Genomic DNA, 12,939 nt, shown 5'->3' on the forward strand with positions numbered 1-12,939 from the left:
GTCCAATTTAAAAAATGGATTTAAGTCAATTTTTAAAAATGAGTATGCAAGTCACTTTACAGTACATCTAAAACTAACACATTGTAAATCAACTGAACTTCAATTAAAAATAAATAAAGTCAATGTGCATCCGAATGCATGCATTTTTTAATACAAAAACTCTGTATGTATTTGTATGTACTTATAGTACCTGTTATAAAACATAAAAAAGAAATTAAAAATGAAAGACAAGATAGCATGCAGAAAATGTTTATTAATGTAATAAACTTCTTACTATGATATTTTAATAATAACTAGTAAAGTGATTTAAATTGTTTTAGTATTTGTAAAAGTATTGGCTTAATATTTTGTGATATGTGATTTGAAAATATGTTTTATATGTTCACTTTGATCTGATAGTCGATTTCAGTGGCTGTAATAGCTGAAAAAAATGTATGGGTCCAAATGGAAGAAAAGCATTTTGCTTCTATCATGATATATTTCAATTCCATCTACCAGCTATTTAAATGTTTTGTTGGAATTTGCATAGAAAATTTTCATCTATCTGGTATCAAAACAGTTATGTAAACTAGTTAGAAATTGTTATATAATAATTGCTTTCAAAGTGGAAACTATTCATTTATACAATTTTTAGAGGTTAGAAATTTTAAAAAGTTTTAGAAATATGTAAATATGAGAGAATTCAGAGGTGAAAAATATATCATTTCAGCAACAAAAAAATACATGATAATGAATAATATCTCCAAAAACCTATTTTCAACCCCCATAGCAAGGATTCTTTTCAAAAATGTTCAATTTTTACACATTGTGAAAATATCACTTTTACCTTGAAGGTGTTCATCTTTCTACAACTATCTGCTAGCATATTCCTGTCAGTCACTGAACACAGGAAAAATAGCAAATTTAGGAGACCTACCTTCATATAAAAGAAAAGTGGATATTTTAAGTGTGACAATTCTCTTAAGTATACAGATGCATCTATATAGGACAATTTAAATTATTACTTCTCATTTCAAGGTATTTCCAGGATTATACTACTTAATAGTTTTGATTTTACAAAATAAACCACATTGATATCATTATAGATTGCATTATGTTAAACATGTATAAACAAATGTAAGTTATCACCCCCTTTTTTCATATAATTGCAATTCTTTTCTCAGGATACCTCATCCTGCATATGTGACACGTGACCCTCTGACATGCAGATTCAGTGAGTATTCCATTGTCACTCTTTTATATAAAAATACAGTGAATTTTAGTGAGAAAGCTTACTTTCATATACTTCAAGATAAAAACATAAGCAAACCTTCGTATTTTCCTCACAATTTACATATATCTCACTAATGTATCCTATGTACCGAGCACTATATAGATTATCTTTTACCTTTACTACAAGACTTTTTATTTCCCTTTTATTTATGTGGAGAACAGTGGCTCTGAAAAAGTGGTATGCCTGCATTTCTCAGGGTAATTAATTCTAGCTGCTGTAACAAACCATCGTAAATTTCAGTGGCTTACTATAATACACTTTTTTCTTATGGACGCTTTTGGTTGAGTGGTTCCCATGGGCACTTTTCCTCCCAGTGGCTTCTTAGGAATAAAATCTCTTTCCATGCTGTGGGTCTGTTGTCTTGAATACATGGTTTCAGCTTGTCCTGCTGTCATCCAGCCAGTAGATGGGCAAATGAGAAGATGTCTCCTGGGCTATGGTCCTCACTGCTCTGAAGAGGTAGGGGGAAATGTCGGTATATAGAAGATATTAGTGAAGGGGGCACGTGCAGTCAAGCTCACGTTTTGGCAGAGGGTTACTGCTGGTCACAAGGAACAGATGCCTCCGTGAGTGATTTGAGTGCTCTTCCACATGTCAGAAGATGCAAGAAATTGGGCTCATAAACTCTCCTCCTGAAAATATCTAACTATCTGAAGGCCTGTTCTGCCAGTTTTTCCCAGAGCACAGAGTGCCTCATTCCTGATCTCCACCCTGAACCCCTTTTAAGGTGTGTTGAAGGTCAGGGATTGCTGTGGCTAGTGACTTCAGCCTTGTAGAACCTGACGGCGAGTGACAAATTTTAGTTGGCAGTATCTACTGTTCTTTCAATTCCTGAGACGCCCCATTTAGGTGGGGGGCATTGCTGCAGCGAGTCTATTGCTGACTCTGTTTACAGCTTGCATCATTGTTCCGTTTCCATGTGCCATGCAAACCTTCTTTGTAAGCCTCGGGGTTTGTGAAGCTGTGTATGGTCCCCTGCTGCCCTCCTATGGTGAAGTTGGATTGTTTTCAGATTAAGTTGGAAGAATCCATTTGCCTGGCTTTTGTGTTAACTTCCTTTGAAACAGTTCCAAAGCAATGCTACCCAATCTATCACAGTTTTGTTTTATTTTTGTTTGTTTTTTTTGTTTTTTTCAGTACACGGGCCTCTCACTGCTGCGGCCTCTCCCGTTGCGGAGCACAGGCTCCGGACGCACAGGCTCAGCGGCCATGGCTCACGGGCCCAGGCACTCCGCGGCGAGTGGGATCTTCCCGGACCGGGGCACGGACCCGTGACCCCTGCATCGGCAGGCGGACTCTCAACCACTTTGCCACCAGGGAAGCCCTATCATAGTTTTTTGGCTTTGTTTTGTTTTTCTGTTTTGTGAAATAACTCTCCCAGTTGTACTTACGGTCGCCTTTCCTGAGGCTCAGTTATGTTATAAGGTCTAGGCCGAAGGACTTTAAGAGACAGACACAACGTTGAACATCATTCTATTCTTGTCATTGGGCAACGCCTTCTCGCTCCGACACTTTCCTTATAATTAACAATTTTCTAGGGCTTTCTCCATGCCTCACGTAAACAGATTTCAGGAGGGTCCACCCCACCAGTCTTCAAGCTGGAGTTCCTCCTCACATTTGTAGAACCCAACAGAATACACTAAATAACACAGGAATGAGTGTTGTTGTAGGAATTTAGAGGATCTGGTAGAGGTGTGTATGGACTAAACTGCAGAATGAAGAGGTCCCCAGTATATATTTCAGAGTGACCTCTTGCTGTTCAGCACTTAACATTGGCAGAGCGGAAAATGGGCATTCAATAAATGCTGATTGAACGAATGGCGAGGCAGAAATAGCCATCTGGCAGGGAAGGATGGACTGAAGCATTGCTGAAAATGAGTAGGAGGGACAGAGGTAATAATTGAAATTATAAGGGAATGAACACTTGGAGAGAAAAGAGAAATAAGGGATATCTAGACACCTTATTCACGCATATATGTGTGGGACCAGTGATACATATATGCCTCCTGTTTACATCTTCTGTTTAAGATTCTCTATCTAGCAGGCATGTAGGTGTTTCTGTGTCTGTGCAGTTATTTCCAGAGTTTTCCCTATCTCAGAAATTTTAAAAATTCATAATTTATTTGAATTGTTTATTAAAATTGGAGAATAAACTTTTGAATCCCCCTTTGTTCTATCTGTATATATTTTTTAAAATTTCTAGGTCCTAGAGGTTATTACTTCGGTGACCGTAGTGGGTCCTTTACAAAAACTAGATTTTTAAACACAATTCTGTGTATCAGAATGGGTATCTAGCAGTATGTTGGATGCTGCAGGAATTACAAAAATGAGTAAGCCATGGTCTCTGCCTTCAAGGAGATCAGGGTTCTTGGGGAAGTGGAGTAGGAGATTACATAATATAAAGCTCAGATGAGTTCATGTGTCTTTTATTCATCAATTATGACATAAAGGATGGGAAGAAAGTTTGAGTGATGCGACTTCATGCATTCTTTTTTTAAAATTGAGGTAAAATTCCCATAACAGAATTAACCATCAACCATTCTTATCAGTGGCATTCAGTACAGTTCATCCTATTTTAAAAGAGATCTGAAGGAAATGAAACTGTCAATAGCAAAGACTAGAGAACTGAAGTACCTCAGTCTCTAAATATGTCACGTCACATTGCACCCAAATTCTTTCTGTTCTAATGATGCCCAATTTCTGCTTAGTTTGTTAACAATGCTGAGCAAACTGGTCATCTATTCAATCTATGACCTATATTTCTTGAATAGAACGTGTATTAGGTGTTAGTATCTAATTTGGAATTCTCCCAGCTGTGTATTTTCTTCAGTGTCTCCTATGATTGTAAAATCCATGTGGGGGGACTTCCCTGGTGGCGCAATGGTTAAGAATCCGCCTGCCAATGCAGGGGACACGGGTTCGAGACCTGGAAAGATCCCTCATGCCGCAGAGCAACTAAGCCCATGGGCCACAACTACTGAGCCCGCATTCCACAAATAGTACTGGAGCCCGTGTGCCTAGAGCCCGTGCTCCGCAGCAAGAGAGGCCACTACAATGAGAAGCTCGCGCACGGAAACGAAGAACAGCCCCCGCTCGCTGCAACTAGAGAAAGCCCAGGCGCAGCAACAAAGACCCAACGCAGCCATAAATAAATAGATAGATAGATAGATAAATAAGTTTTTTAAAAAGTTAACATAAATTCCACATGGGCCAGTAACCTAACTAGTTGTTCATCACTATATCCCCAGAGGAGAACCGAGCACACAGATTATGTAAAAAGCATTTGTGAATGATTGATTACCTACTCCTGGGATCTTTATTTTCACTTGTCCCATATCTATTGCCTCATGTCATAGCAGTGGTCAATATAATCTGGTGCACCCAGTAAAGACTTGGGGCTGCGATTGTCCCTGGAGCTAAAGTCAAATCCTGACCATTCTGAGCACCAATGAAGGCAGCTGTTATTGGGTCGCACAGGAGGTGGCGCTGTTGCGCTTTATCATGACTATAATTTCACCTGGACAGGCGTCTCCTTTATACTGGTCTTTCAATCGCTAGTGAAGGAATTGAATAAGTTGATCAGCGACAAGTCCAGCTTTTACAGTTTCGGCAGAGGTTTCCTGCTGGTTCATGTGTGGTGAGTCCCGGAAACCTCAGTGCCCGCAGACTTTCCTTTGTGGGGACCCCGCCCAAACTCCATCCTTTGCTGGCAGCCACGCCCCACAGTGGGAAGGAGGGACTGAAAAGCATTTCCTTGAGGACGGCACAGCTTGCCCTACCCAAAACAGTCTTTTTTTTTTTTTATTCCTGGTTGGGCCCGTTTCATCTGAAATACAGAGTGACCGGAGGAAGGACACGGTAGTAAAAAGGGTTTGGGGGTACTAAGGGTGGGAGGGGGATGGCAGTGATGCAGCTCTGGGTGGACTTTGATGTTTGGGAAGAAAAAAAGGGAGGCGGCCGAAAGTGGGGTGGTTGCGAGTGGCTGTCTCTATTTTATGTGAACAGCGATCACCAGGTGAATGAATCTGTATTTCTTTGGAACAAGCATCTCGTGGGTTTTGGCTTCTGTGTTTTTTTAAGGAGAGGCTAAACTTGCCTCAGCAATTTTGGCAAGGATAGAGGCAGCCAGAAAGCGAAGTGATGAGGGGTCTCTGTGTATTACTGGAGAGGAGGCCATCAGGAGAAGGGAGACATATAGAAACAAGCATGTACAGGAATTACAGTACTTGTCACAGGACAATACAGTCGTTCAGACGTGCCGCCTTGGGCTCCCTGCTGTCAGCTTCAGTTCCTCATCTCTTATGCATAATGAAGAACGTAATTACCTCACGGGGTTGTTGTGATATTTAAATGAGATGAGATAATATCTGTAATCACGCTTAAAAATCATGCAGTCTGATAATGCTGTTCTTCGTTTACCGAATTTCAGTTTCCTTCTTAATTTGTCTTCTTTTTCTTTTTTATTGAAGTATAGTTGATTTACAATATTATTAGTTTCAGGTGTACAGCATAGTGATTCAGTATTTTTATAGATTTTACTCTGTTAAAAGTTATTACAAAATAATGGCTATTATCCCCTGTGCTGTGCAATATATCCTTGTTGCTTATGTATTTTATACAAAGTAGTTTGTATCTCTTAATCCCATACCCCTATCTTGCTCCTTCCCCCTTCCCTCTCCCCACTGGTAACTACTACTTTGTTTTCTATATCTGTGGGTCTGTTCTGTTTTGCTATATACATTCATTTGTTTTATTTTTTATATTCCACAAGTAGGTGTGAATACAGTATTTGTCTTTCTCTGTCTGACTTATTTTACTATGCATGCTGTTCTCTAGGTCCATCCATGTTGCTGCAAATGGCAGAATTTCATTCTTTTTTATGGCTGAGTAATATTCCATTATATATACTTATATAATGTATATATGTCTTTTTTAATCCATTTGTCTGTTGATGGCCACTTGGGTTGCTCCTATATTTTGGCTATTATAAATAATGCTGTTTTGAACATTGGTGTGCATGTTTTTTCAAATAAGTGTTTCCATGTTTCCGGATATATACCCAGGGGTGGATTTGCTGGGTCATGGTAATCCTATGTTTAATTTTTTGAGGAACATCCATCCTGTTTTCCATAGCAACTGCACCAATTTACATTCTCACCATTAGTGTACGAGAGTTCCCTTATCTCTACATCCCTTCCAACATTTGTTATTTAAAGCTATTCTCACAGGTGTGAGATGATATCTCATTGTGGTTTTGATTTGCATTTCCTTGCTGATTAGTGATGTTGAGCAACTTTTCATTTGCCTGTTAGCCATCTGTATGACTTCTTTGGAAAAATGTCTATTCAGGTCTTCTGACCATTTTTTTGATTGGGTTGTTTGGTTTTTTTTAATATTGAATTGGATGAGCTGTTTGTGTATTTTGTATATTAAGCCCTTGTTGGTTGTGTCATTTGCAAACACTTTCTCCTATTCCATAGGTTGTCTTTTTGTTTTGTTGGAGGCTTCCTTTGCTGTGCAAAAGCATTTAAGTTTAATTAGGTCCCATTTGGTCACTTTTGCTTTTATTTCTTTTGCCTTAGGAGACTGATCCAATAAAATATTGCTATGATTTATGTCAAAGAGTGTTCTGCCTATGTTCTTTTTTAGGAATTTTATGGTTTTAGGTCTTACATTTAGGTCCTTTAACCATTTTGAGTTTATTCTTGTATATGGTGTCAAGAAATGTTCTAATCTCATTGTTTTATGTAGCTGTCCAGTTTTCCCAGCACCACTTGTTGAAGAGACTGTCTTTTCTCTGTTGCATATTCTTGCTTCCTCTGTTGTAGATTAATTGACCATAAATGCGTGGGTTTATTTCTGCTTTCTATTCTGTTCTATTGATCTATGTGTATGGTTTTGTGCCAGTACTGTGCTATTTTGATTACTGTAGCTTTGTAGTCTAGTCTGAAGTCAGGGAGAGTGATTCCTCTAGCTGTGCTCTTCTTTCTCAAGATTGTTTTGGTTATTTGGAGTCCTTTGTGTTTCCATACAACTTTCTTAAGTATTTGTTCTAGTTCTGTGAAAAATACCATTGATATTTTAATAGAGATTGCATTGAATCTGTAGGTTGCCTTGGGTAGCATGGTCATTTTAACAATATTAATTCTTCCAATCCAGGAACAGGATATATCTTTCCATCTGTTTGTGTCATCTTCAATTTCTTTCATCAGTGTCTTATAGTTTTCAGAGTACAGTTCTTCTGCCTCCTTAGGTAGGTTTATTCCTAGGTATTTTATTCTTTTTGAAGTGATTATAAATGAGTTTTGATCCCCTTCCCTCTGTCTTCTCCTTTGATAACCGCTTTAATGAAAATACTGGTGCACTTAATGTTATCCCAGAGATCTCTTAGATTGATTTCATTTATTAAAATTTGCTTTTTTTTTTTTTTTTTGCGGTACACGGGCCTCTCACTGTTACGGCCTCTCTCGTTGCGGAGCACAGGCTCCGGACGTGCAGGCTCAGCGGCATGGCTCACAGGCCCAGCCGCTCCGCAGCATGTGGGATCTTCCCGGACCGGGGCACGAACCCGTGTCCCCTGCATCGGCAGGCGGACTCTCAACCACTGTGCCATTAGGGAAGCCCAAAATTTGCTTTTCTTTTTGCTGTTATGATTGGGTGACTTCCATAATTCTATCTTCCAGATCGCATATGTGTTCTTCTGTATCACTTAGTCTGCTATTCATTCTTTCTAGTGTGTTTTTTATTTGTTATTGAGTTCATCATTTTTGATTGAGTTTTTAAAAATATATTCTAGTTCTTTGTTAAAATTCCCATGGTGTTCATCTATTCTTTTCCTTAATTTAGTTAACATCCTTATTACTAATGCTTCGAATTCTTTACCTGGTAATTGTTTATTTCTGTTTGTTATTTATTTTTTCAGCATTTTTTTTTTGGTTTAACTTTCTCTGACTGTATTGACTCTATGAACAGTTACCTCTTGCAGTCTTGAAGGGGTGTTCTTGTGTAGGAGCATCCCTGTACAGACTATGTGTGCCCAGTGCCTTTGGTGGGAGAGCTGGATTTACTGTGTATGCAATCATGTCTTTCCTCAGGGCATGCCGGCAGCTATCATTTTGGTAGGAGGTGGGGCTGGACATGGAGGGGCTGGAGCTGGAGCTGGTGTGAGGCGGGACTTCCCCTCTTCTCAGTGGCCATCGCTGCCCTATTGGGGGTGGGGTATGACCCCAAGTTGCTGGAGCAGAAGCCCTGAGGGTTGGGCCAAGCTGGCTATGTTTCCTTTAAGTGTGTTTTCCCCTCCCTCTGTTCTGGGACCCTTGTCTGAATTGTCTCTGATGTGCTGCACGTGCAGATGCCTGCAATTGTTTCCCTTGCTCTGCTCAGAAGTAGCCTTGGATCCAAGTCCCTTTTGCCCCTCACAGCTGATCACTGCCCCACCCAGGTCACCTCTGCATTGAACAGCTGAGCTTTCTTCCTGGCTGTGGCCACCCCAGATCCAGTGTCACACTGAGACCCAGAGCAAGTGGGGCTGGAGAGTTCACTTTGCTTGGGCTGGGGCACATGCCGAGGCTTTCTCGGGAAACCTGGCAGCCACTGGAGTAGCCCTCACTCCGTCCTCTCCACTTTGCCTCAGGGGCAAGCCAGCACATGTGCACTCCTCACGAGTGAGTCCAGGCTCCCCACAGCTCTCCTGTTAGCCCCAGTGGTCTTCCCACAAGCCAAGGGAGCTCATCTCCCCTGTGTAGGACCCCAGAACTGGGATGCCCAATATGTGGCTTGAACTGCTCGCTCCCCAGCATGGGTCTTCACCTGTGTAATCCTCCTTTTCCCCTGAGTCCCCTTCCAGGGGCACAGGTCCTAACCTGATCATTTCTCTTCCCTTCTTATCCAGTTACGTGTGGATCTTTCTTATAGCCTTGTTTGTACAGGAGTCTTTCTGCCAGTCTCTAGTTAGTTTTCAGTGAGAATTCTTCCATATGTAGATGTATTTTTGATGTGTTCGTGGGGGAGAAGTGAGCTCCACCTCCTCCTACGCCACCATCTTGATTGATCCCATCTCTGTCTTCTCTTTTTCTTCATTTGTTTTTCCTTTCTGTCAATCCCTCAACCTCATTCCCATGTTGTCTCCTATCTTTCCCTGTTATTTCTGTGACTGTGGACTCCTGATACGAATCCTCTTCCCATCTGAGTTGTTCTACATTTCAGACCAAGCTTTCTTCCCACTACTTACTTGCAGCCATCGGTAGTTATGGTGATAAAGGCATTAAGCTACTGGAATGTGTAACACACCCACACTGAAAAGTACCCGGAAAAAGCCCTGTTCCCAAGTGCTAGGGGTACAGCCAGGAAGAAAATAGCCAAAGTCCCCAAATTCTTGTTCTCATGAAGGCTTTCATGCTTTCCCTTCTAACTCCCCACCAGGCTACTGCTCTGTGTCTACTTCTCGGCTGTGCTAATGAAAGGACATAAAGAAACTGAGTATGCCCTCAAGGAAATTACTATCTGGTTAGAAAGAAACAGATAATCATAGGCAAACTGATTAAGTACTGAATAAGTAAGTTGGGTATTCAATGCTCTATATTAGCATATCATTTCTTGGATACAGTTTCTAACTGAGGAAAGTACAAGTAGAAGGGAATAAATGTACACAAAGAAAAAGGAGATATTATATACATAGTGTAAAGTGGAAAGAGTCCTGTCCTGAGTCCAAGGATCTGAAATCTGTTTTAAGCTCTGGTACTTTTTGTGAACAAAGAACAAGGTACTTACCTCAGTGTGCTTAGTTGTTTTATTATTATTATTTTTTTTCTGTCTTAGAAAATAAAGGGTTATGGTAGACTGGCAAATCTTGGGAATTCTTCCAGATTAAAAAACTGGGTCTTTTATTGTGGAATTTCTCATAATTTCTCTCAGTTTCCTAACCAGAATGATCATGAGGAGATAGGTTAGAATTTAGCTGAGGAGACAGTCAACTCGGGATAAGGAAAGGAAAATGGGGATGAAGTGAAAGGGTTCCTATCCATGCCTTAGCTTCAACCTCATTTCCTAAAGTTAGTCTTACCCCCCTCAGCTCAGGTGGGCTTCTCCACAACGTTCCCCTGCCTTCAACGCTAGCTGAACTGGGCGGTGTAGACTCCAGCTACATAACGCCGTGAAGGCCCCTTCCTAAGCGAGAGATTTCAGGGAACAGAAGGATTTCCTGATGCTCATGCTTTCTTTAACCCTCATCAGTCTAGGTTCTATCTCAGCTTTTAAGCATTGTCTGCCCCTGCACCTAATCTGCTTTCTTACTTATAATGATAATCGTTCTTGGCCTTGATGTAGCCAATTGCCAGTACAGCCGATTCTTTTTCTTTTTAATTAAAGAGTAATGGGCCTAGGACACTATGTTAGTTCCAGGTGGACAAAATAGTAATTCAGTATCTCTTTACATTACAAAACGATCAACCCAATAAGTCTGTTACCATACAAAGTTATTACAATGTTATTGACTACCTTCCCCAGGTTGTATATTTCATCCAAGTGACTCATTTATTTTGTAACTAGAAGTTTGTACCTCTTAATCTCCCTCACCTACTTCACTGGTTGTCCCTCCCTCCTCCCCTATGGCTGCCACCTGTTTGTTGTCTGTATCTATGAGTCTATTTCTCTTTTGCTGTGTTTGTTCATTTGCTTTGTTTTTTTAGATCCCGCATATAAGTGAGATCATACGATATTTGTCTTTCTCTGTCTGACTTATTTCACTTAGCATAATGCCCTCTAGGTCCATTAATGTCAAAAATGGCAAGATATCATTCTTTTTTATGACTGTGTAATATTCCATTGTATATCTATCTCTCCATCTCACATATTCTTTATCCATTCATCTATTGATGGACAGTTAGGTTACTTCCATACATTTGCTCTTATGAATAATGCTGCAATGAGTATGGGGATGCATATATCTTTTTTTTAGTATTTTTTATTGGAGTATAATTGATCTACAATGTTGTGTTAGTTTCTGCTATACAGCAAAGTGAATCAGTTATACATATACATATATCCACACTTTTTTAGATTCCTTTCCCACATAGGTCATTACAGAGTATTGGGTAGAGTTCAGTAGGTCTTTATTAGTTATCTATTTTATATATGGTTTTGTGTATATGTCAGTCCCAATCTCCCAATTTATCCTTCCTCCCCTTTCCCCCTTGGTAACCATAAGTTTGTTTTCTACATCTGTGACTCTATTTCTGTTTTGTAAATAAGTTCATTTGTACCATTTTTTTAGATTCCACATATAAGTGATATCATATGATATTTGTCTTTCTCTGTCTGACTTATTTCACTCAGTATTCATATCACCTCTTTTTACATGCATTACCATTTGTCTCCCTAAAGATTATTATTAGTGATATATGAGAGGAGAAAAAATATGACCAATGAATGATAGGGCAATGAGCATATATCTTTTTGAATTAGTATTTTTTTCTTCAGAAAAATACCCTGAAGAGTAATTGCTGGCTCATATGTTAGTTCTGTTTTAATTTTTTGAGGAACCTCCATACTTTTCTCCATAGCGGCTATACCAATTCACATTCTCATCAACAGTATATTAGGGTTCCCTTTTCTCCACATCTGTGCCAACATTTGTTTATTTGTTGTTATTTTGAGAATAGCCATTCTGATAGGTGTGAGTTGATATCTCACTGTGGTTTTGATTTACATTTCCATGATGATTAGTGAAGAGCATCTTTTCATGTGTATGTTGGCCACCTGTATGTCTTCTTTGGAAAAATTCTATTCAGGTTCTCTGCCCATTTATTAATTTTTTTTGATGAGTGTGTGTTTTTTATATATTTTGGATATTAAGCCCTTATCAGATATATCATTTGCAAATATCTTCTTCAATTTAGTAGGTGGCCTTTTCATTTTGTTAAGAGTTCCTTCACTGTGCAAAAATGTTTTAGTTTGATGTAGCCCCATTTGTTTTGTTTTCTTTTTTGCTTTTGTTTCTCTTGCCTGAGGAGACATATTCAAAAAATATTTCTATGTCAAAATGTATATATTACCTATGTTTTATTCTAGGAATTTATGGTTTCAGTTCTTACAGTTAAGTCTTTAATCCAGTTTGAATTTTTTTTGTATATGGTGTAAGAAAGGAGTCCAGTTTGATTCTTTTGCATAGTGCTGTCCAGTTTTCTCAACAACATTTATTGAAAAGGCAGTCTTTTCCCCATTGTATATTTTTTCCTCCTTTATCATGGATTAATTGACTGTATAAGCATGGGTTCATTTCTGGGCTCTCTATTCTGTTCCAGTAACCTATTGTGTTTGTGCCAGTACCATATGTTTTGATTACTGTAGCTTTAGAGTATAGATGGAAATCAGGGAGTGTGATACTTCCACCTTTGTTCTTTCTCAAGATAGTTTTGGCTATTTGAGGTCTTTTGTGCTTCCATACAAATTTAGAATTATTTGTTCTTGTTCTGTGAAAAATACTATTGGTATTTTGATAGGGATTACATTGAATCTGTAGATTGCCTTGAAGAGTAGGTTCGTTTTAATAGTGTTAATTCTTCCAATCCATGAACATTGTATATATTTTCATCTATTTGTTTCCTTTTCGGTTTCTTTCATCAGTGACTTATAGTTTTCTGAGTATAGGTCTTTTACCTCCTTGGCTA

At 39.2% G+C, this 12,939-nt stretch overlaps 1 protein-coding gene across 3 annotated transcripts in view; it reads left to right on the forward strand.

Moving 5' to 3' along the window:
- The first annotated feature begins 5,029 nt into the window (after positions 1-5,029).
- The window catches only part of STYK1 (serine/threonine/tyrosine kinase 1), a 54,959-nt gene continuing 47,049 nt past the window's right edge, over positions 5,030-12,939 (forward strand). For 2 of the 3 annotated variants that reach the window (XM_060165463.1, XM_060165464.1), the window contains exon 1: positions 5,032-5,131. The gene's annotated coding sequence lies outside the window, so the exon portion shown is untranslated. Of the gene's footprint in view, positions 5,132-12,939 lie in introns of all 3 variants that reach the window. The other variant, XM_060165465.1, reaches the window with a different exon arrangement.

This window comes from Lagenorhynchus albirostris, chromosome 11 (assembly GCF_949774975.1).
Source record: "Lagenorhynchus albirostris chromosome 11, mLagAlb1.1, whole genome shotgun sequence".
In the NCBI taxonomy this organism is placed as follows: domain Eukaryota; kingdom Metazoa; phylum Chordata; class Mammalia; order Artiodactyla; family Delphinidae; genus Lagenorhynchus; species Lagenorhynchus albirostris.